At 38.1% G+C, this 22,474-nt stretch overlaps 1 non-coding gene across 1 annotated transcript; it reads left to right on the forward strand.

The window, feature by feature from the left end:
• Nucleotides 1-18,469: 18,469 nt before the first annotated feature.
• LOC138434901 (small nucleolar RNA SNORA43) lies at nucleotides 18,470-18,603 on the forward strand. The gene has a single exon (XR_011254959.1). It is a non-coding gene; the product is annotated as a small nucleolar RNA SNORA43 (small nucleolar RNA).
• Nucleotides 18,604-22,474: the final 3,871 nt, after the last annotated feature.

Below are 22,474 nucleotides of genomic sequence, written 5' to 3' on the forward strand. Positions count from 1 at the left end.
TAGATGAACTAGAATGCTATACTCAAACTTAACTATGCTATCTTAACATTTTCTAGTTTGCTTTAACATTTAGGGCTATGATCAGTTTTGAGTATTTTATATGTTTATGTATGGTGAGATACAGGGGACACGTTTCTTCTTCCTCCTCCCATATAGATATATTTTGTCCAACAAGCCCTTCCTCCAAAAATTATCTTGGCACCTATGTTGATAACCAGTTTCTTTATCTTGGCCTTTTATTCCATCCCATTGTTATATGGAATATATCAAACTTATGCCAATATAATACTGTCTTGATTTTTGTGAAATCCTCTAAGTTTGTTCTTCCTTTCTAAAACTGTTTAGGCTATGTTAGGTCCTTTGCATTTCCATACACATTTTAGAAAAAGCTTAAATTGTAGAGCAAATTTTGATTGGAATTATATTAAGTATTTTGATTAATGTGTGGGAAATTGACAATATTGAATCTTCTGATCAATGAGCATGATTTATATTTTCATTTATTTCAGACTACTTTAATCTTTTCTGACATTGTTCAGCAGTTTTTAGGATACAGAGCTGATATATATCTTATAAAATTTATTCCTAATTATTTCATGAATATGCACACTATTTTTGAAGTATTTTTAATTGTTTCTAGTTTTCATTGCTAATATACAGAACTGCAACTGAATTTGTATATTGACCTTGAATCCTGCCAACTTCCTATCTAATTTATTTACTGTAATAGCTTTATTGTAGATTCCTTAGATGCACATTGCCTTGTAAACTATTTAGTTATTTTATTTAACGATATTATTGCTTTGATCAGAACTTTCACAGTACAGAAAAAAAGTGGTGATGTCAAACAACATTGGAGTACTTCCAGTCTTAGAGAAGAACATTGAGCCTTTCACCATTAAATAAATTGTTAGCTACAGTTTTGCATATAACTCTTCTAATTTCATGTTGAGAAAGTTTCCTTTTACTACTAGTTTGCTGAGAGTTTTTAATATGAATGTTTGACTATGAAATAGATTTTCATCATTTAAGATAATCAGACAAAATTTCCTATTATTTGTTGCTATGATGAATGGAACTGATTAATTCTAGTGTTAACACAAGCTTACATTTCTCATGTAAACCCTAGATTGGGGAGAATTTATACTTATTACATATTGCTGAATTTGATTTACTAGCTTTTTTATAAGAATTATTATATTTTTCATAAACTATATTGATCCATAGCTGTTGTTATTGTTTTCTTTTTTAGTGTCTTTATCTTGTTTTGGTAGCAGATTATAATGTATGTTAGTTTCACAATCCAGGATGTGTTCCCTTCCCTTATATTCTTAGAAAGATTCTATAAGATGGATATTACTTCCTTTTTAATTATTTCAAAGATTTCTCCAGTGAAGCCATTTGGTTGTGGAGTTTTCTTTCTGGGAACATATATATAGTTGGCCCTTAAACTATACTGATTGAGCTTCACAGGTCCATTTATCCATTGATTTTTTTTTAAATAAATACTATTATAATACTACCAATCCATAGATAGTTGATCCCACAGATGCAGAATTTTGATGAATGATGTAAATAAGAAAATCTGCTTATTAGTTGGAAATCAAAAGACCTTACTCCCTAGATGTCACCATTCTGAGGTTGCCTGAGTAGAAAAAATTTCACCCATTTGAAACACAATAGGAAACATGGTTTGTGGAGCAGCCCAAGTGACACCAGCAGCTAAGGTTGGCGATACTAACAAAGGACTGGATGGTTGCTAAGGATGTCAAGGCCACCAGGGAAGGCAACACTCAAAATCCAGGAGCAATGTAGTGGCAGTGGTATAGCACAAGGGAAACCAAAGCAATAGTCTGAAGCTTTGGTTTAATTCTTTCCTTTCTTATCAAGTGATTTGCTGTAGCAGTGACTCCAAGAACATCAACTACTGAAAGTGAGGTTGGAATTTCCTACTTGGCCAAATATCCTAGACTTTACACAATGTGGCTCTAAAAATAATGATTTGGCATATTATTTTTATAATGCCAATATATGGATTCACATATTAGGAGAAAAGTTTAGAGGAAAGAACCTATTTCAATATAATAGATATTATCTAATCACTTAAAATATGTAACATGTGATATACAGCATATAATATTTTTTATTGACATACATAAGTGGAAAAATTCTCTTAAACATTCTTTACTATCTTCTGAGAAAAGCAAAAGGGGAAGGGGAATAATATGATTTCCAAAAATTCTTTTAACTCTAATGCTTCTACTCATAAGGGCCAAATTATTTTTCTGTTTGATTTTTTGCTTATTTTACCACTGATAATTTTCATCTTAAAAAGTATCTTTAACCTGACTTCATTTTTAAGATATAATTTCAAATCAATACAGTTCATGTGGTTTCATCTATCTAAGGTAATTCATTTTAAGGCAAAATGCTACTTTTTCTTCATACACATTAAACCCTTGTAAAGTTAGTGGTAGGGCTAAAAATTTGCAGTTTGCACAAACATATAAATGAAACGTCTTTGAACTTATCCATCTCCAAGTACAGGATTCATTTAGCTCATGATTTATAATAGATGGAAGCCAATGCATAATAAGAAAATAATAAAAAAAAAGGATAAAGAAAGAAATGAACACTATTTTTGGTTGGTCCCTGAATATAGGAAAAATTCTCTTGACGGTAGAGTAGCAGCTACTTCAAAGGGTACACACACAGGATATTAAGAGCCTAATGATAAGGAAAAGGAAATCAAAGATCTGTTTGCTATTAAAAGTGAATTATGTATGCGCCATCTTCTTATCAAGCTCACCATGGGTTACAATACAAATCTACTGAAAGTGTAAGAAAGAATGATGACTGTTTCAGTTACCATTTATAACAATGGTTGCTGTGTTATGATGTCAGATATATTTCATCTTTTGAAAAGTGTAAAACTTTGTAGCTTCTAGTCCCAAAGCAGCCACTGCAGTGCACAGCAGTGTGAGAGAGAATGGCAACTGAAAATGGAAAATCTTTAATCTCACCTGTGTAACCCAATGAGAATTTTTCCTTCATGGTTAAATGAATTCTGAACTAAGGTTGAAAATATTTTGTGTCTTAGCATTGAAGTTTATTTTATTTTTACTTTAACAATTAGGAAAATACAAATACATAAATTTTCAGGTTAAACGCAACAGAAATCTTTTACTGCCAACTTCTAGTCTATCTTCCTTTAGTCAATGAGGAGAAGAACATCTCTATGCAGAAAAAACGCTCACAATCTTCCCCTTCGAGAGTTCATGCACACTAATGGGAATAAGGTGGTGGGAAAGGGCAGGGAAGTAGCTGCTCAATGCAACATGCTACATTCTGTTAGTACTGGGTCTTTTCTCTCTACCTCAGGCAAGAAGTAGCTCTATCGGCCGCTCTTAAATATGCAACATACCAAGAGGGCCAGAAGAAATGCTTCTACTGCATCAAAATGATCCATAGAGGAGGCACCAAGATTGATGAGCCTTTGGTATCATCCTGTTTCTTAGCAGTCACTGCCAGATGTGTTCATCTGTATCTGAGTCAATGCATTTTCCACTACTTTCCCCGAATTTAAACTTACTCAGTCAAAACTAGTAAAATATCATAAAGCATTAATTAGGCCTTTGGCTTTTATTAATTAGTAATTTGGTAGCAATCTAATTTTTCTCAATTTCAGTGGTACATTAGAATAACCTGGGACACTTTTTAAAAATATTGATTCCCTGGTACCACTCTCAGGCCTTCTTAAGGTGGGATTTAGGCATTCATTTTCTAACAAAAGCATTCTAGGTGAATGAATGATCAGCCATGGCTGAGAGTCTCTGATCTAAAGTGGACCTCCATATGTAGTTTACTAGGCCAGAGAAAGCTGGATCCAAAGAATATATCACTAGGACTCCCTCTAAGTCTTAACTAATAGACTTTTGTGGTCAAGTAAGTTGCATTTTCGAGGACAGAATAGACTGTGAAACAGTCAAAGGTTGATATGCCTGCTCTGCCACTTAGCTGTGCAAACTTGGACAACTGCATCTCATTTTTCTGAACTGAATCTCAACTGCATCTCATTTTTGGAATCTCATTTTTCCTATAAAAAATAGAATAATACCATCTATCGTATAAGATGGACTAAGAAGGTTTAAATGAAAGATATACTTCACAAGTGAAATATCGTATGATATCATTTATATGCATAATCTTATAAAAATGATACAAAATGAACTTATTTACAAAACAGAAACAGACTCACAGACTTAGAGAATGAACTTATAGTTACCAGGGGTAAGGGAGGAAGGAAGGGACAGTTAAGGAGTCTGGGATCATTATGTACACACTATTATATTTACAATGAATAACCAACAAGGGCCTACTGCATAGCGTAGGGAACTCTGCTCAATATTATGTAACAGCCTAAATGGAAAAGATTTGAAAAAGAATAGATACATGTTTGTGTATAATGGAATCACTTTGCCATACACCTGAAACTAATACAAAATCGTTAATCAACCATACTCCAATATAAAATTATTTCCAAAAAAAAAGCCCGACTAAATTGCAAGAATCCAATGTTAATTCCTTCTTTCACCATTAATCATTAGCAGAAAATTGTTTTTAAAAAAACAGTTGTTTATTTTTTCATTCAACAAGAATTTATGGAGCTTCTACAACATGTATATGCTTTCTAATCTTCAGCAGGATTATCTTAACTTTCCCAGATAGTTATTCATATTTACTGGAGAAGCAACCCACTCCAGTATTCTTGCCTGGAGAATTCCATGGACAGAGGAGCCTGGAGGGCTTCAGTCCATGGATCACAAAGAGATGAACACAATTAAGTGACTAATACTTTCACTTTCACTTTCTTATATCCCATTTACTCTTCCAACTCATTCAATGCTTCCCTTCCCACTATGTTTTCAAATCAGTCTATCTAAGTCCACTGATAACCTCTGGTTTGCTAAATCAAATGGGAAAAATCCCATCCTCTTTTTCATCCACTCTTTTCAACTTCTTTCACTGAATTCTTCTTTTACTTAGTTCTTTAATCGTCTTCTTAAAACTTAGGCACTAAAGGTTTAAAATCAGCTCAATATTCAGAAAACGAAGATCATGGCATCTGGTCCCATGACTTCATGGCAAATAGATGGGGAAACAGTGGAAACAGTGTCAGACTTTATTTTTTGGGGCTCCAAAATCACTGCAGATGGTGACTGTAGCCATGAAATTAAAAGACGCTTACTCCTTGGAAGAAAAGTTATCACCAACCTAGATAGCATATTCAAAAGCAGAGACATTACTTTGCTGACTAAGGTCCATCTAGTCAAGGCTATGGTTTTTCCAGTGATCGTGTATGGATGTGAGAGTTGGACTGTGAAGAAAGCTGAGCACCAAAGAATTGATGCTTTTGAACTGTGGTGTTGGAGAAGACTCTTGAGAGTCCCTTGGATTGCAAGGAGATCCAACCAGTCCATTCTGAATGAGATCAGCCCTGGGTGTTCTTTGGAAGAAATGATGCTAAAGCTGAAACTCCAGTACTTTGGCCACCTCATGTGAAGAGTTGACTCATTGGAAAAGACTCTGATGCTGGGAGGGATTGGGGGCAGGAGGAGAAGGGGACGACCGAGGATGAGATGGCTGGATGGCATCACTGACTCGATGGATGTGAGTCTGAGTGAACTCCGGGAGTTGGTGCTGGACAGGGAGGCCTGGCGTGCTGCAATTCATGGAGTCGCAAAGAGTCGGACATGACTGAATGACTGAACTGACTGTACTAACTGATTCTTAATTTACTCTTTCCTTTTGGTTATTCTAATCCACATTTTTATCCCCAGCCCAGAACAAGTCCCTGACTACTAACCCATGTATCAAACATCCACCAACACTTACATATTTCAAATCAATCTCAAATCCCATGCATCCAAAATTGTATGCATGCTCATTTCTTCTAAATTGGTTCACCATCTCTTCAGGCCAACTAGGGAGACATCATTTAAGATTTCTCTCATTTACCTTCCATTCCAATAAGCCACTATTTCATATCAATTTTACATCCTAAATATCCCTCCAATTCATTGACTTTTGTCCATCCCCATTATCACCATCCCAACCAAATCATTATCATCTTTGGCATACACTAGAACATCAGCCTCCTGCCTTAGGTCTCCAGGACCACTCTTAATCCCCTCTAATCCATTCTTCACAGACTATGTTTGTCAAGTACACAGAGTCAATCATGTTACTCCTCAGACTGAAATGCTTTAGAGGTTTCTCATTGCTTTTAGATTAAACAGGGAAAACTACACAACCTATGAGGATATTAGGGATGATTTTCTCCATTTCTGCTTTTTTAGCCCCACTGTCAATCTTTCCTCATTCACTTTGCTCCAGTCAAAGGGCTCGTCTTTCAGTTCCTCTAATTAGCTGTTCTCTCTACCTCAGGGTCTCAAATAATATATTTATTCTTCTTTTAATATTCTTTCCCAGTTCACTTCTTCTGCACATGCAAGTTGCAATTATTTTTCAGAAGGCAGATCTAACACCACTTTTCCAGGTAAGCCCAAGTTGCCCCAAGATTTTAGATGCTCTAAAGTACATTCTAAAGATCAGTCCTGGGTGTTCATTGGAAGGACTGATACTAAAAGCTGAAACTCCAGGACTTTGGCCACCTCATGCGAAGAGCTGACTCATTGGAAAAGACTCTGATGCTGGGAGAGATTGGGGGCAGGAGGAGAAGGGGACGACAGAGGATGAGATGACTGGATGGCATCACCAACTCGATGGACATGAGTTTGAGTAAACTCCGGGAGTTGGTGATAGACAGGGAGGCCTGGTGTGCTGCGATTCATGGGGTCGCCAAGAGTCGGACATGACTGAGCGAATGAACTGAACTGAACTGAAAGTCCCCTATCTGTTTTCTTCATCTAATTCTTATCAATGATGACCTTGTCTGATGGCCTTACAATGTCTTTCCCTATATAAGCCTCATGAGTAAAAGTCTATCAAACATTTCACTGTAGACCCAGAGGAAAGCGCAAAAGATGACTCATAACAGTCAATACATGCACATTTTCAGTGAGAAATGGACAAATGAGTAAATATTTTCTAGGAATATATATTTAAAATAATTAAACAATTCAATATTCAGCATACTAGACACTATTAAAATGAATTAGATATTAAAAGGCCAAATAGATTAGGTAAGAGAGTTATATGCTCCAGATAAGTGGCTTTTAAATTTTTTTAATGTGGCCCCACAACAAAATATTTTATTTCCTGATCATATAGACATAACACAACCATATTTAAGAATAAAGACATGCACACATCCCCACACACAAACACATACAACCTGAATCAAAAATTTAATGAATCAATATTAATCTTTACTAAATGATATTTTTTTTCCTGTTTGCTTGATTTTTTAAAATGTAGGCAGGACACAGAAAATTGATTTCATGATCCACTATAGATTTTACACTATAATTTAAAATTATTTTTCCAGAAAAATGTAAAAAGCACCATGGAAGAAGGCCTTTGTCCAAAGAGTAAAGGGTCTGGATAGAGGAAAATAAGAGATGGGCACTTGAGACAAAAGGAACAGGTGACATTTAGTTACAGAATTAGGAGAATACTCCTATGATCAGAGATATCTTCCCATAATATAGTAGATAAAGTGGATAGATAGAATAAATATATTTTTGGTGCTATTTACTAATACAGATAAAGAACTTTATCTTACATAAAAATGACAAATTTTATAGCACTAGTGTGAAATGATGAAAGTAATTTTGGAGAAAAAATAATTTAGAAGTAGTAAGAGTGAGCTGAGAATGGAAGACAGTCAGAGCTACTCTTGATATGAGATGCTGAGACTCTGTTGATTGGTGTTGAGATTGCAGGGATGGGGAGAAACAAACCTATACAAAGTTCAGTAATGTTCATATTGATCGAGCCAATAGGTACTATTATTTTCTCATTCAACTTTTCAGAAACTTTTGACAGTTTACCACTCTTTCTTTTCATCCATGTACTTGACAGAGATATGTAATAGTGATTTCAGCCTTAAAGAAGTCAAAATAGAACTCTTGGTTTTCACCTTCAAATTTGTTTCACAAGTTTCCTTCTCAGATACCACTAGCACTATTTTCTCAGTCCCTAATGTGCAAACAGAGATACTCTCTTGGATTTTACATCCATTTACCACCATCCACTCCCATTTCAGGTACCTAGTAATGCGTGACAAACCATCCCAAAATAATTTATCTCCTCAGTGTTCTGCAGGTTGACTAGGCTGAACTGAGCAAGGTGCCTGTGGTGTATTTTGTGTGTGTGGCCAGACAGCAGCTGGGACTAGAGTCAGCTGAGACTTGACAGCGCTAAATTATCCAAAATGGTTTCTTTAGTTTCACGTCTGAAGCCAGGGAGCTCTTTGGCCTCTCTCCTCCTTTCCACAAGACTCCACTCCCAAATCTCACCCTGTAATTGTTTGTCCTCCAAGGTTACTTCATGCAGCAGCGTGCTTTTCTCAGAGAACCATGCTCTTCTATAGTAGCTGGCTTTCAAGCAGCAGGAAGTCAAAGCTGACAGGCCATTTAAGGGCTATTCCTAGAGCTGTACAGCCTCAGTTCTGCCATAGTCTCTAAACAGAAGCAGTCACAGAATCCAGATATAAAGCAGTACAGAAAAGACTCCAGTCCTTGATGGGGTAGGGGCAAGGGCACATTGCAAGAGAGTATTTATAATGGGAAAAGATGTGACCATCTTCAAAAAGTATAACCTGCCACTCACCACACTATATATAGTCTTACATGGCTTTTTTTTCCCAGTCTCCAAAACATATACTCCATCAATCTAGAGTCCATTTCCAGGGCTAACACCCAAATGCATTCAACTATATGACCCCATACCACAATTAATAGCCTCCTCCTTGCATTAACTTTCATCCTCTATAATTTATTCTCTGCATAGAGTTGTCAATGTAATTCAAACTTGTCTGTAGTCATTACTACAGACTATATCATGTCTCCTCCCCAAAGTTCATATGTTGAAGTCCTAAAACCCAAAATGACTGTATTTGGACATTGGCATTTAGGAGCAATTAAGCTAAGTGGGATTATAAAAGAGGAGTCCTAGTCCAATGCAATCCATGTTCTTAGAAGAGTCACTGGACAGCTTGCTTTTTCCCCTCTCTTCTACTTCCCTCCCATGAAGAAGCACACACACACACACCAAGGAAAGGCCACATGAAGACACAGCAAGAAAGTGGCAGTCTACAAGGCAAGACGAAAGTTCTCACCAGAAACCTAACTGGTTCAAACTTTGACCTTGACTTGTAACCTCTGAAACTGAAAACCTAAATTTCTGTTGAGGAAACCACCTAGGCTATGGTATTTTATTATGGCAGCCTGAGCAGACTGAAATATTCATTGTCTCCAATTTTTCACCTTCCATTCTATTTTGAATCTACTTCACTTTGTTTTCCTTTACTCCACTAATATGCTTTTCTTCAATATCATCAATTATCATCAATTTACTAAGGTCTGTTTTCATTCGTTGGGCTTTCCTGGTGGCTCAACAGTAAAGAAACCACCTGCCAATGCAGGGGATGTGGGTTTAATCACTGGGTCAGGAAGATCCCCTGGAGAAGGGAATGGAAACCCACTCCAGTAATCTTGCCTGGGAAATCATATGGACAGACGAGCCTGGCAGGCTATATCGATGGAGTCACAGAAGAGTCAGGCATGACTTAGTGACTAAACAACAACTTTCTTAGTATTTGACAGAATATTCATTATTGAAATACTTTTACAGTTGTCTTCCAGACTATAATCTCTGCTTTGTTTTGTTTTTTTTCCTGTCTCACTGGCTTATCCTCATGCCTCTTTCAGTTCAGTTCAGTCGCTCAGTCGTGTCCAGCTCTTTGCGACCCCATGAATCGCAGCACGCCAGGCCTCCCTGTCCAGCACCAACTCCTGGACTTCACTCAGACTCACGCCCATCGAGTCAGTGATGCCATCCAGCCATCTCATCCTCGGTCGTCCCCTTCTCCTCCTGCCCACAATCCCTCCCAGCATCAGAGTCTTTTCCAATGAGTCAAATCTTCGCATGAGGTGGCCAAAGTACTGGAGTTTCAGCTTTAGCATCATTCCTTCCAAAGAAATCCCAGGGCTGATCTCCTTCAGAATGGACTGGTTGGATCTCCTTGCAATCCAAGGGACTCTCAAGAGTCTTCTCCAACACCACAGTTCAAAAGCATCAATTCTTTGGCGCTCTGCCTTCACAGTCCAACTCTCACATCCATACATGACCACAGGAAAAACCATATCCTTGACTAGACGGACCTTAGTCAGCAAAGTAATGTCTCTGCTTTTGAATATACTATCTAGGTTGGTCCTAACTTTTCTTCCAAGGAGTAAGCGTCTTTTAATTTCATGGCTGTAATCACCATCTGCAGTGATTTTGGAGCCCCCCAAAATAAAGTCTGACACTGTTTCCACTGTTTCCCCATCTATTTAGTTCATTCTTTTTGACTTCCCTGACCTCTGTAGTAGAGTATGCCAGATCACTATCCTTGGATATCTTTTCTACTCTCCCTTGATGTTCATGTCAAGGTTCATCACTGCAAAATGATGATGATAATACCAATTCTGTTGTATTAATTGAGTTAATGCAATATATAAAGTACTTATAAAAGAACATGGTATATTATAATCTGTATATAAATATTCTGACCACTATATCAGGGCTTCCATGGTGGCTCAATCAGTAAAGAATCTGTCTGCAATGCAGGAGACATAGGTTCTACCCCTGGATTGGGAAGATCCCCTGGAGAAGGGAATGGCAACCCACTGCCGTATTCTTGCCTGGAGAATCCCATGGACAGAGGGGGCTGATGGGCTACTGTCCATGGGGTCACAAGAGTCAGACATGACTTAGTGACTAAATCAACCACTATATTATTATTTTTTAATTTCAAATACCATTTATATGTTGACAATTCTCAAGTATATATTTCTCCACTGGTGTTCTTTAAATTCTAGAATTACAGATAAGCTTGACTGGAGGGATCACTATTTCACATATTATATAGTAACCTTCACAAAAATAGGAGGGCATGCAGAGTATATGAGCATAGAATCAAACAGAAAGTCACCATACTTGTAGAAATTCTCTCCTAGTTGCTTTTTTGTTCATAGCAAAATAAGAAATGAGGTCATCAGCAAAAGCAGGTCATTCCATGGCAGTGTTAAGAGCTGCCTTGATGCCTGTGGTTATCAATTAACATGAGATTAGACAGTATTTTCAGGTGACTTTTCTCCAGCCATATTCTGCAGCAAGTTTTCAGATCTGGAATTGGTAAGTAGTTGCATTTAACCAGGGTTGAAGTTAATTCCAAGTAACAGAGAGAGGAAAAAGGGACGATGAGTGATTATAATCATGGAACTGTGAACTCTGGGTTGATACCACTGTTATCTTTGCCCCATTTAATGTTTTTGCCCTTGAATGTCATTTTATTTGAAGGTTATAATGCCACTGATATTTCCTGCTCATTGCACTAAGCTGGCATTTTCACTTGCCTTTTTACCCTTAACAGTTCTAAGAAACTTGTTTTTAGTTTCTCATATAAATTACAGAATTCAGAGCAGTGGTGATAGTGGAGAGGTTTTAAATCCAGAAATCTGTTTCTCCATCTAAAAGCAATATTTTCTGTTCTCCTTTCACAGGTGGAATAAATACCTCTCAAGTAGCATTTATGAAGTTAGAAATGATTTCAGTGATAATTTAGAACCTTAACTTTTGTTTCATCTTTTGAGTCTCAAATGTATAAAAAAATTTTCTTACCTTGCTACAGAGGGTGAGCAATGCATTTCTGCTTTGAGATGTCAAGATAAAACATGAACATTATCTGAAAGAACAATCGGACACAGATTTAAGGAGAACAGTTTTTTTCATTTTTAGAGCTATAATCTGCAAGATAGCAGGTCCAGTTGCTACGGCAAGTAGTAGGAAGCAGAGCCTGGCTGCTATGCTAAATCATTTTTCTGGAAGCTGGCTGGGATAGACTTCTCTGAACCAGCATGGCCGCCCACCTCAGAAGCCTTCTGGAGCAGTGTCTTCACCTTACTCGGCACATCCTCCAAGAGGCGTGCTGCTCCTTCAGGAATCTCATCCCTTCTGGACCGTGGCAGCAGTGTATTTTTCAAAAGCATTTGCAAGTTCAACATTTGCTCCTGCTGATTGTCCATGGCCTCACTTTGTCCTCAGTCCCTGTTATTTTGAGTTTCCTTGCCTGTTTCTGATGCTAGATTGCAATTTAATTTTGTTCCTATTATAATAAGTGCTGGCTATTTCAATGGCAGTTGAAGAGGATTAAAGTGCATGGGTTCATTCACTGTAAATTAAAAGTGGAACATTACTGACAGAAAAATGTCAATAAACCCTACAGTGATTAGTCCAGGGGATTTGGAAGGCAGACAAGCCACTGCTAGAAAGATGACAGGGAGGGTACCTGGTGGAAGATACCTAGTTTTGTTTTGATGATTGCAAGTACTTTCTAGAAAGTTTGCCTCTGAAATCAATACTATGAAGTCTATATGTAACAGGTATTTCTTAATGGAGGAAGCACTCTAATCAGTTAAGGGGCTATAATAATAAAATGGTGGCACCTAAGGGAACAAACCATGTAATAACATCATTAGCACTGTACTGTACTTAAAATCCAGTGAATTATTTGCAAAGAATGCCCTTGAAGTCTTAAGAGACAAAAGTAGTTGACAATCAGAATCTAGGAGAAACAACATTTTATTTATGAACATTAGAGTTCTAGGTCTGTCATATATGCTTTGTAGCTATTAAAATTTTACTTCAGTGAAATGCTGTTAACTGAAAAATTTTCACACTTTAATGAATCAAGCAGTTTTTAAAGTTTGCACATTTTAAAGAAAACAATCTTGCAAAAGAGACTGCAAAATTCATGCATTCTACTTTTGATATCTGCACTGGTTTATCTTGATCTTAGTTTCAAACTTTGCAATAGCTTTTCAAGGTCTATTTACAATGGCACCCTTTTCAAAGATCAAGAAATTCCACTACTATACAGAGAAATTTCCAGGGATTTTAGACAGGTATTCAAAGCATAGGTATTAATACAAATATTGACTTTATATTTTGTTGAACATCTAGATTTATTGTCCCTCAAGGCAAGTATTGACCTTATCTTCCAGTCAATAAATCTCTATGTTCACTGCCACAAAAGTCAATATCTGCTTCATATCCATTTTCTCAGAAAATAACTACTTCTATTCATGCTGCAATGATCAGCACTTAAAAGTGAATGCTTATTAAAAGGAAAGAGCACATGAAAAAATTGTTAATTGGCAAATAAAGAATTTGTTGACTAAGCAAATAAATAATCCTAAAATGAATCTAAGATGCCTAAGCTTTTATATGAAGGGTTTGATTTACAAATTATTTTTGCCAAGAAAATAAAAAACTGTTATAATCAGTGAGTAGAATGGGAAGGAGAAGAATTAAACACCTGTTGAGAATTTAGCTAAGCTACTACATGGTACTGCTGCCTTAGCATCCACTTTGTGTCAAGAGAACCTCGGGGGTCATAAGCCATCATTAGTTTCTCATGCAAGTTGTAAGCCCTAAATAAAGCCAGAGAGTCACAAGTAAATATATATTCCTAGTGTGACTTCCCCAACAGCCTTGATGATAAATAGTTTCTCTGCCTTCCAAAGCCTTTCCCTTGGGCTGCTCAGAGATCTTCCCAAACCCCACTCTCTTGGTTTTTAATTGACCAATCTAGCCTTAACCAATGAACTCCAAAACACTCTACCTGCAGATCATAACAAAGGCATAGGCCCAAGTCCTGCCACTCTCTCTGTCTGCATGCTCCTTAAATCTCGCTGTGCGGCCCCTGGAGGCATGAGGTGTACTCTCTCTAGGACCTGTGAACAATTTGCTATTTCAATTACCTTGTGGTCTTTTGTCAAACCATCTGACACGCCAGAGCTCTGCTTACCAAATATTAATTTAATGAAGCTGTGAGAGTATATAAGTTTATATTTTATAAATTTGTTTTTTTCTCCCAAACTACTAAGGTTTCTTTATAGTTCAATTCAGTACAGTTCAGTCACTCAGTCGTGTCCAACTCTTTGCAACCTCATAAACCACAGCATACCAGCCCTCCCTGTCCATCACCAACTCCCAGAGTCTACCCAAACCCATGTCCATTGAGTCGATGATGCCATCCAACCATCTCATCCTCTGTCATCCCCTTCTCCTGCCCTCAATCTTTCCCAGCATTAGGGTCTTTTCAAGTGAGTCAGCTCTTCACATCAGGTGGCCAAAGTATTGGAGTTTCAGCTTCAACATCAGTCCTTCCAATAAACACCCAGGACTGATCTCCTTTAGGACAGACTCGTTGGATCTCCTAGGGACTCTCAAGAGTCTTCTCCAACACCACAGTGCAAAATCATCAATTCTTTGACGCTCAGCTTTCTTTATAGTCCAACTCTCACATTCACACATGACCACTGGAAAAACCATAGCCTTGACTAGACACACTTTTGTTGACAAAGTAATGTCTCTGGTTTTCAATATGCTGTCTAGGTTTGTCATAACTTTCCTTCCAAGGAGTAAGTGCCTTTTAATTTCATGGCTGCAATCACCATCTGCAGTGATTTTGGAGCCCAGAAATATGAAGTCTGCCACTGTTTCCACTGTTTCCCTATCTATTTGCCATGAAGTGATGGGACCAGATGCCATGATCTTTTTCTGAATGTTGAGCTTTAAGCCAACTTTTTCACTCTGCTCTTTCACTTTCATCAAGAGGCTTTTGAGTTCCTCTTCACTTTCTGCCATAAGGGTGGTGTCATCTGCATATCTGAGGTTATTGATATTTCTCCCAGCAATCTTGATTCCAGCTTGTGCTTCCTCCAGCCCAGCATGTCTCATGATGTACTCTGCATATAAGTTAAACAAGCAGGGTGGCAATATACAGCCCTGACGTACTCCTTTTCCTATTTGGAACCAGTCTGTTGTTCCAAATCTTCAAAAGAGGGCAGGGCTGGGGCAGGAGCTGGGTGGGAGGTTCAAGAACATATATATACCTATGGCTGATCCATGTTGATGTATGGCAGAAACGAACACATTGTTGTGATTATCCTTCAATTAAAAATAAAGAAAGAAAATATTTTTAAATAAATAAAAAATAAACTTTTGGTTTGAATGCATCCAAAAGAATAAAAGATAAACTTAGAAGTAAATTTAACAAAAGAAGTTAAAAGATTACAGCCTTTAAACTATAAAACATTGTCAAAAGAAATTAAAGATCAAAAAATTAAAAAAACATAAATTTTGTCTTAAATTGTTGAGAATTTGGGAATTGGAGGTTGTTACTTTAGAACAACCTTGCTTACAATATTGATATAGTAACTAAAAGAGTAATAGATTTACTAATTTTAAGTAGTTCTTTATAACAATTTTCTATTTACTTTTTTATATGCAAGATAGTAAATCTTTGTGGTGACTTCCTGTGATTTTATCTTATGCTTTTTCTAATGCAAGACTTTTGAAAATGAGTAGTCTATTTTATGTCCTATGGGAAGCTAGAGTTCTTAACTCTCTTAAGTAGGTGTCTGAGGAAATGAATGGAGAATCTTGGGGTTATACTCTCTTTCAAGGAAGATGATTCAAACACCTGCTGTGAGCAACAGTCATCTTCTTTATGTAGAGATCACTAACACTATCCAATAAACACCCAGTGTGAGCACTAAAACTGTTCCTTGATACTTGATTCAAATCTCTTCCTCTTAGTAACAGAACGTCTGTTCTTCCCCTCTTCTAAGATATTAGGTGTGGACCTGTTACTCACCAGGAAATATAACCATACGTGGCACACTATTTCCAAATGGGAATACCTACCTGACCTCACATGAGATGTTAGAGCCAGAAATGTGAAAGCCTGATCACTGAGTATGCAGGAAAGCTTACCTGGCGGGTTGCTCAAACCCACTGTGAACTTGCACTGATAATAAAGAGAAAAAGCTTTATATTAAGCTACAGATATGGGGAATGGGGAGGGTAGTTGCTTATTCAGCATAACCTAAGCCATTGATGGGCTTCACAGGTGGTGCTAGTGGTAAAGAACCCATCTGTCAATGCAGGAGATTTAAGAGACATGGGTTAGATCCCTGGGTCAGGAAGATCCCCTGGAGGAGACCATGGCAACCCAATTCCAATATTCTTGCCTGGAGAATCCCATGGACAGAGGAGCCTGCTGGGTTGCAGTCCGTGGGTTCACAGAATGTCAGACATGACTGAAGTGACTTAGCATGCACATGCGCAAACCATTGATACCTCTATACTGACTAGTAAATGATCAAGGACTCTAGCTCCAGGCATAATTCTTAGCATGCTTCTGCAATAACAGAATCAATGCAATCATGGAGACATCTTTTTCACCAACTCAAAATAAAGAAGGAAGGAAAAAAATTTTTTTCAATGCAGCATATCTCATTTAGAAATATGAGTCCTTTTCCCCTCTTTCAGCACCTTTTACATCATTACTGAATTCTGCTTTCATCTCTAAAAATCACTTTTAGTTCTGCCTTTACCTGAGGTGGCCAAAGGCCAAGAGTTTTCAATCGCAGTTCTCATTAAAATTCTAAACATGATTTCTTTTCCTGTCACCTAATTAAACAAGTTCCCTTTTTTGTGTGTATTCAGCAATAATGCTGTCACTTTTCTATACACTCTACTGGCTATAATTAATTATTACTTTATCTAGAACTTAGTGGACTATAATTCTTCAGGCCAATTTTGTAAGAAATATGGTCTTGACAGAAACCTAATCTTGAAGAGATTACAGTGCACCATCATTATGAGTCTCTCTATGGCAGTATATAATCCTATCATGGAATGACAAAGCCCATGGATCTTGGCACTCAGCTACATAAGTTAGTGGTAACAATATTGAAGGTGGCAGCCTATTCACCTTTCAGGGTGGCAGCACTAATGCAGCTGCTTCTCTTCATTTGAGCTCCAGAGGCTGACCCAGGAGATGGTATGAAAGAAAATCTTGGGAAAGGAGTTCATCACAGAGTAAAGAAAGAAAAGACTCTCAATATGTTGCATTTTCTCTCCTTTCCAAACAATATATGGCTCTTGTCTCCTTAGAAAGGGGTTTCCTAGGTAATTTTAGGGTGCTGAATGAGGGATGGAGGGATCTATGACCTTTGTGATCCATTAGTCCTTGTCATTTCCTCTTGAAAATTATACTCACAGTCTTTTGACCTTCAAAATTCTTTGTTACTTTTTTCACATTTGGTGTAATGGTCTATACCTGTTTTCTACACTTATTTTATAGCATTTATTTCTTGTTAAAAAATAATTAAATATCACCAAACTAAAGAACTCATTTCTCAGAACACTTAATTCCCTCGACCCAAGTGAAATAAGTTGCAACTCTTAGAATAAAAGCTATTGTTTAACTCCACAAATGGCTAGTGTGTACGTATGTGAGTCAGTGTGTATGTGTGTATGATTGCATATACATGCTACCTTATAAATACAGTCATTCATACTAAACCCAATTCAGGAACTAATGCTTTATATACAGAAAAATAACAAAAAAATCTACTATGTTATGTTATTTTATTCTGTAACTGTTCCCTGTATCATTTTAATCTTCACAGCTACCATGCAAACAGAAATTCTGTCTAATACACCAGAAATTACCTACCACAAAGCTCATCATTTTTAAAAGAATAGAATAGTTTCTGTTTAGCACATTGTTTAACTTAGGGGTAAATGGAAATTTGTCAGGATCTCAGATCTCTTTCTGGAGAAGGCAATGGCACCCCCACTCCAGTACTCCTGCCTAGAAAATCCCATGGACGGAGGAGCCTGGAAGGCTGCAGTCCATGGGGTCGCTGAGGATCAGACACAACTGAGCAACTTCACTTTCACTTTTCACTTTCATGCACTGGAGAAGGAAATGGCAACCCACTCCAGTGTTCTTGCCTGGAGAATTCCAGGGATGGGGGAGCCTGGTGGACTGCTGTCTGTGGAGTCACACAGAGTCAGACACGACTGAAGTGACTTAGCAGCAGCAGCAGCAGATCTCTTTCAAAGCATGCAGTCAGTGAGGTCTGACTTATTTCATTATGTTGGTCTGGTTTGGTTTAGTTTTCTCTTCTAGTGTTTTCATGCAAAGTTTAAATGTAGATGATATATTTTTAAAAAACATATATGAGAATCCTTTCAGGTACCCTGACCACCACATCTTTCCTCTATCCATAGCTGGAGATATTTGATCCCCACTTAGCCATGCTCCAGGATTTTGTATGTCTTTTAAAAGAGAAAACTTAGTTTAGTCGATGATTCATTAAGTCAACTGATATTTCCAGTCCTAATTTGATCTCACATAATAGAAACACAGCTGCCTTACAATGCCGGACTTGCTGGCACCATGGGTGCAGCTGCCCTGCTGAACTCAGGATGTTGGGGCAGAGAGAAAGCAGTTATTTCTACACTCAGTGCTCAGAACAGTGGGCACTAAGGATGGTTTATAGCCAGACATCACTGAGGGTTGCCTGAGGGAGCACCTTGTTCTCCTATGCACAGAAGATAAGGCTTGGGAGAATTAAGTGAGGGGAAAAGCACGTGGCAAGCTTCGGGTGCAGTGAGATTCACCAGGAGAGGGTCTCCCACTGCAAATGATTGTTCTGCAGATCTGTGTGGCAAGGACTTGTTAGGAATCCTTGGACAAGAATGACATGCATCTCTAGCTGAGGGCTGCTGGGCAAGTATCAAGACCCTCTGGGGCCTCTGGGCCCAGAACCACCTGGCCCAGAAGTGCTCATGCCCTGAGGGCCTTGAGACAAGGTGTCACTCTGGAAGGAAGGCCGGAAGATCAGGCCAAGGTTGACAAACACTGCCGGGAGCCAGCATGAGGAATCCCGCCTGTGGCAAAGGTCATGAGGAAGGAGGCCTGACAATACGCAAAGGCGGGATCAGGCCTCAGGGGTCCCCCTGGAGATTCTCAAGCATCTACCACCTCAAACCAGAGTCTGCCTACCTTACTGCATTATGCTTTCACCTACACTTCTGAAATTACGGGGGGCTATCCCCCACCACCTCTCTCTGAAAAGGAGCTAACTTAGAGCTCCAGTTAATAAATCTCCTGGGCGTGACAAGAGTGTTTCAGTCCAAAAATTCCTCTGATGGCTCTCTAGCCTGCCTGACAGGTTTATCCAGCCACATGTGATTGTTCACAGCCTCCCAACTGTGAGAGGCACGAGATGTTTTAAACTTTCTAAATACAGATTCTTTTGAGAAGTTAGAAAATTATTAATATAGTATTAGCAAGTTAGTTAGAAATTATACCGGTGGAGGGTTTCATTGTTGAGCCAGTATTTGCTACTAAGCCTCCATATCCTTTGCCCCTTATACACACTAATTGATATAACTAGCATATAGGAGAAATAAGTATTAACCTTGATATTGATCTCATTAGACCTTAGGCTAAGTAAATTCTTTTCTTGATTATAGCCCACTGCACCTTTGCCCTGTAGGAATGCAACTTTATCTGGTGCCTTTGGAGGGTGGTGCCTGACTTAACAAAAATCACCTTTGGAGAAAATAAGTTTTCTGGTTGACTAATCATCATCAGAAAGGGTCATAGAATGTTAGCAGGCCTCTTGGCCAGAAGATGATATAAATCACCTGAGAACTTTGTATATCGGAAGGAATGCAGAAAGAAAGCATGGTTTCAATAAGGGTCAGGACTGCTGACCCTGCGTGACTTTGTATTATCCATTTATCTCTATGTATAACTCAAAGTATAAATGCAGACCTGGAAAATAAAGAAACGGGACCAGTTTCTGGAAAGACTGGTTTTCCCCATGTCGTCTTTTCTCCTTTTCAGGCTGAATTCCCATCTGGAGCGCGGAGGCTCACCATGTCTACTTATTTGCCCCAGTGTCTAAGACCCACGCGAGAGGGAGCCCAAGCCCTCTGCTATTCAAGCGGGTGCCGGTGGCCTACATAGACGGTGCAAACCCCTTGTCTTGGCGTTTTATTGGTTCTCCGCATAAACCAAGTTATTCAGCCTCTTTTCTCCACTGATTTTCCTACTACACTATTCTTTTCTAATCTCTCTCCATATCTTTAATTAAACAATTTTCCTCTAGATGCTGACTCCGTCCCTGCTTCTAATTACCCTGGATCCACCGGGGCTGGACCCTGGCAAAACACTGCTACAGAAAAATAGTTTGGGAGGAATAATTGATTAGATTTCCCCCCCAACCAAAAATAAGAAATACACCTGAGTTCCAATAATTCAGTTCCCATCTTTTTGTCCAGGAGACCCTATTTTAAATACTTGCCCAGTATTCTACCTCTAATGGCAGAAAGTGAAGAGGAACTAAAGAGCCTCTTAATGAGGGTGAAGGAGGAGAGTGAAAGAGATGGCTTAAAATTAAATATTAAAAACTAAGATCATGACATTTGACTCATTACTTCATGGCAAATAGAAGGGGAAAAGGTGGAAGTAGTGACAGATTTCCACTTCTTGGTCTCTGAAACCACTATGGATGGTGACTGCAGCCATGAAATCAGAAGACGATTGCTTCTTGGCAGGAAAGTGGTGACAAACCTAGACAGTGTTTTGAAAAGTAGAGACATTACTCTGCTGGCAAAGGTCCCTATAGTCAAGGCTATGGTCTTCCCAGTGGTCACATAAGGTTGTGATAGCTGGATTTTAAAGAAGGCAGAATCCCTAAGAATCGATTCCTTTGAACTGTAGTGTTGGAGAAGACTCCTGAAAGTCCCTTGGAAAGCAAGGAGATTCAATCAGTCAATATTAAGGGAAATCAACCCTGAATACTCACTGGAAGGACTGATGCTGAAGCTGAAGCTCCAATATTTTGGTCATCAGATGCGAACAGATGACTCGTTGGAAAAGTCCCTGATGCTGGGGAAGATTGAGCGCTGAAGGAGAAGAAGGCATCATAGGATGAGATGGCTGAATAGCATCACCGATGCAGTGGACATGAACTTGGGCAAACTCCAGGAGATGGTGAGGGACAGGGAGGTCTGGTGTACTGCAGTCCATGAGGTTGCAAAGAATTGGACATGACGGGGCAACTGAACAACAACAACATTCTATTTCTTATAGTAGCACCCTGACTTAAACTATTGCACACATTTAAAACTAAGTACAACTCCTGAATTCAAGTTCAGAAGCAGAAAGAACAATCAGTAGATAAGCAACGACCCTTCTGCTGTCACTTAATACTGAATACTCTTAGAATGTCTTTTGTTATATACCTACCTAGCTAGCTATTTCTTAGTATTTCTGTATCATCTCTGATACTGAACTAATACCTGGAATGGAACCATACACCCCAGGGAATATCTTCGGCCAGGATATTACTTCTTTGTACCTACACCTGAATTACCCACCAAGTGCCAGCTTCATATTAATGAGGATATTAGTTTAAATCTTTCCAATTTTACTTAGATGACTGTCTTGTAATATAGTATGCATCTTATAAGCTATTATCAGTGATTTTCTTTTTGATAAAACTTTATTTCTTTTCCAAAGATCAGAGGTATGCTTGATTATATAACATATAAGACTATTATATTTTAAGTGTAATCTGAGACCTCCTATTCAAATATCATGTGGATATCAGTATTATTTTGCAAACTTGAACTAGTTTTTGCTGTCATTTTCTAGAAGGAAATTGCCTAATTCATATTTCTGGCCTCAAAAAATATTTAAGCTTTTACCTCATCACAATTGTGTGGTATTTTATATAAAAGCCTGGATAATGATGATAATCATATTGTGATAACCAAACATAAAATAAACTTTAATAAGATTTTTCCTCATAATTTTAACCAAAATATTTTTTCTGAATTTCAGATTTATATTATTGTAAAAATTAATAGTAGAGACCTTGAAACACCAAAAATACTGTTTTCTGTTATGTCCTCTAAAACAAGAATAAAGGTGTTCTCTTATATTTGTGTTCCCTGAATGAAGTATCTTCTCACTGTGTTTCAAACACATATGTGACTCTAATAAGCAAGTTTCAGGTAATGCTGTAGACTTATTTCTCATCATCAGAACTCATCTTTGATTTTCAACAAATGCTGACTTCTCACCTTGAAAGCCAAGGCAAGTATGAGAAATAATATCCATATATCAGCTTAGGATTTTCTGAAAAATCAAGATGGTACTTGAAAGTGAAAGTAAGTGACAGTGTTAGTCACTCAGGCATATCCAACTCTTTGCCACCCCATGGACTGTAGCCCATCAGTTTTCATGTCCATGGGATTCTCCAGGCAAGAATACTGGAGTAGGTTGCCATGCTCTTCTTAGAAAATGAAAAATAGAAAACCTGTGAACAGCATTCTATCTATTAAAAGTTACCAAGAGGGTTCC

The sequence above is a fragment of the Ovis canadensis genome, chromosome 2 (assembly GCF_042477335.2).
Source record: "Ovis canadensis isolate MfBH-ARS-UI-01 breed Bighorn chromosome 2, ARS-UI_OviCan_v2, whole genome shotgun sequence".
NCBI classification, from domain to species: domain Eukaryota; kingdom Metazoa; phylum Chordata; class Mammalia; order Artiodactyla; family Bovidae; genus Ovis; species Ovis canadensis.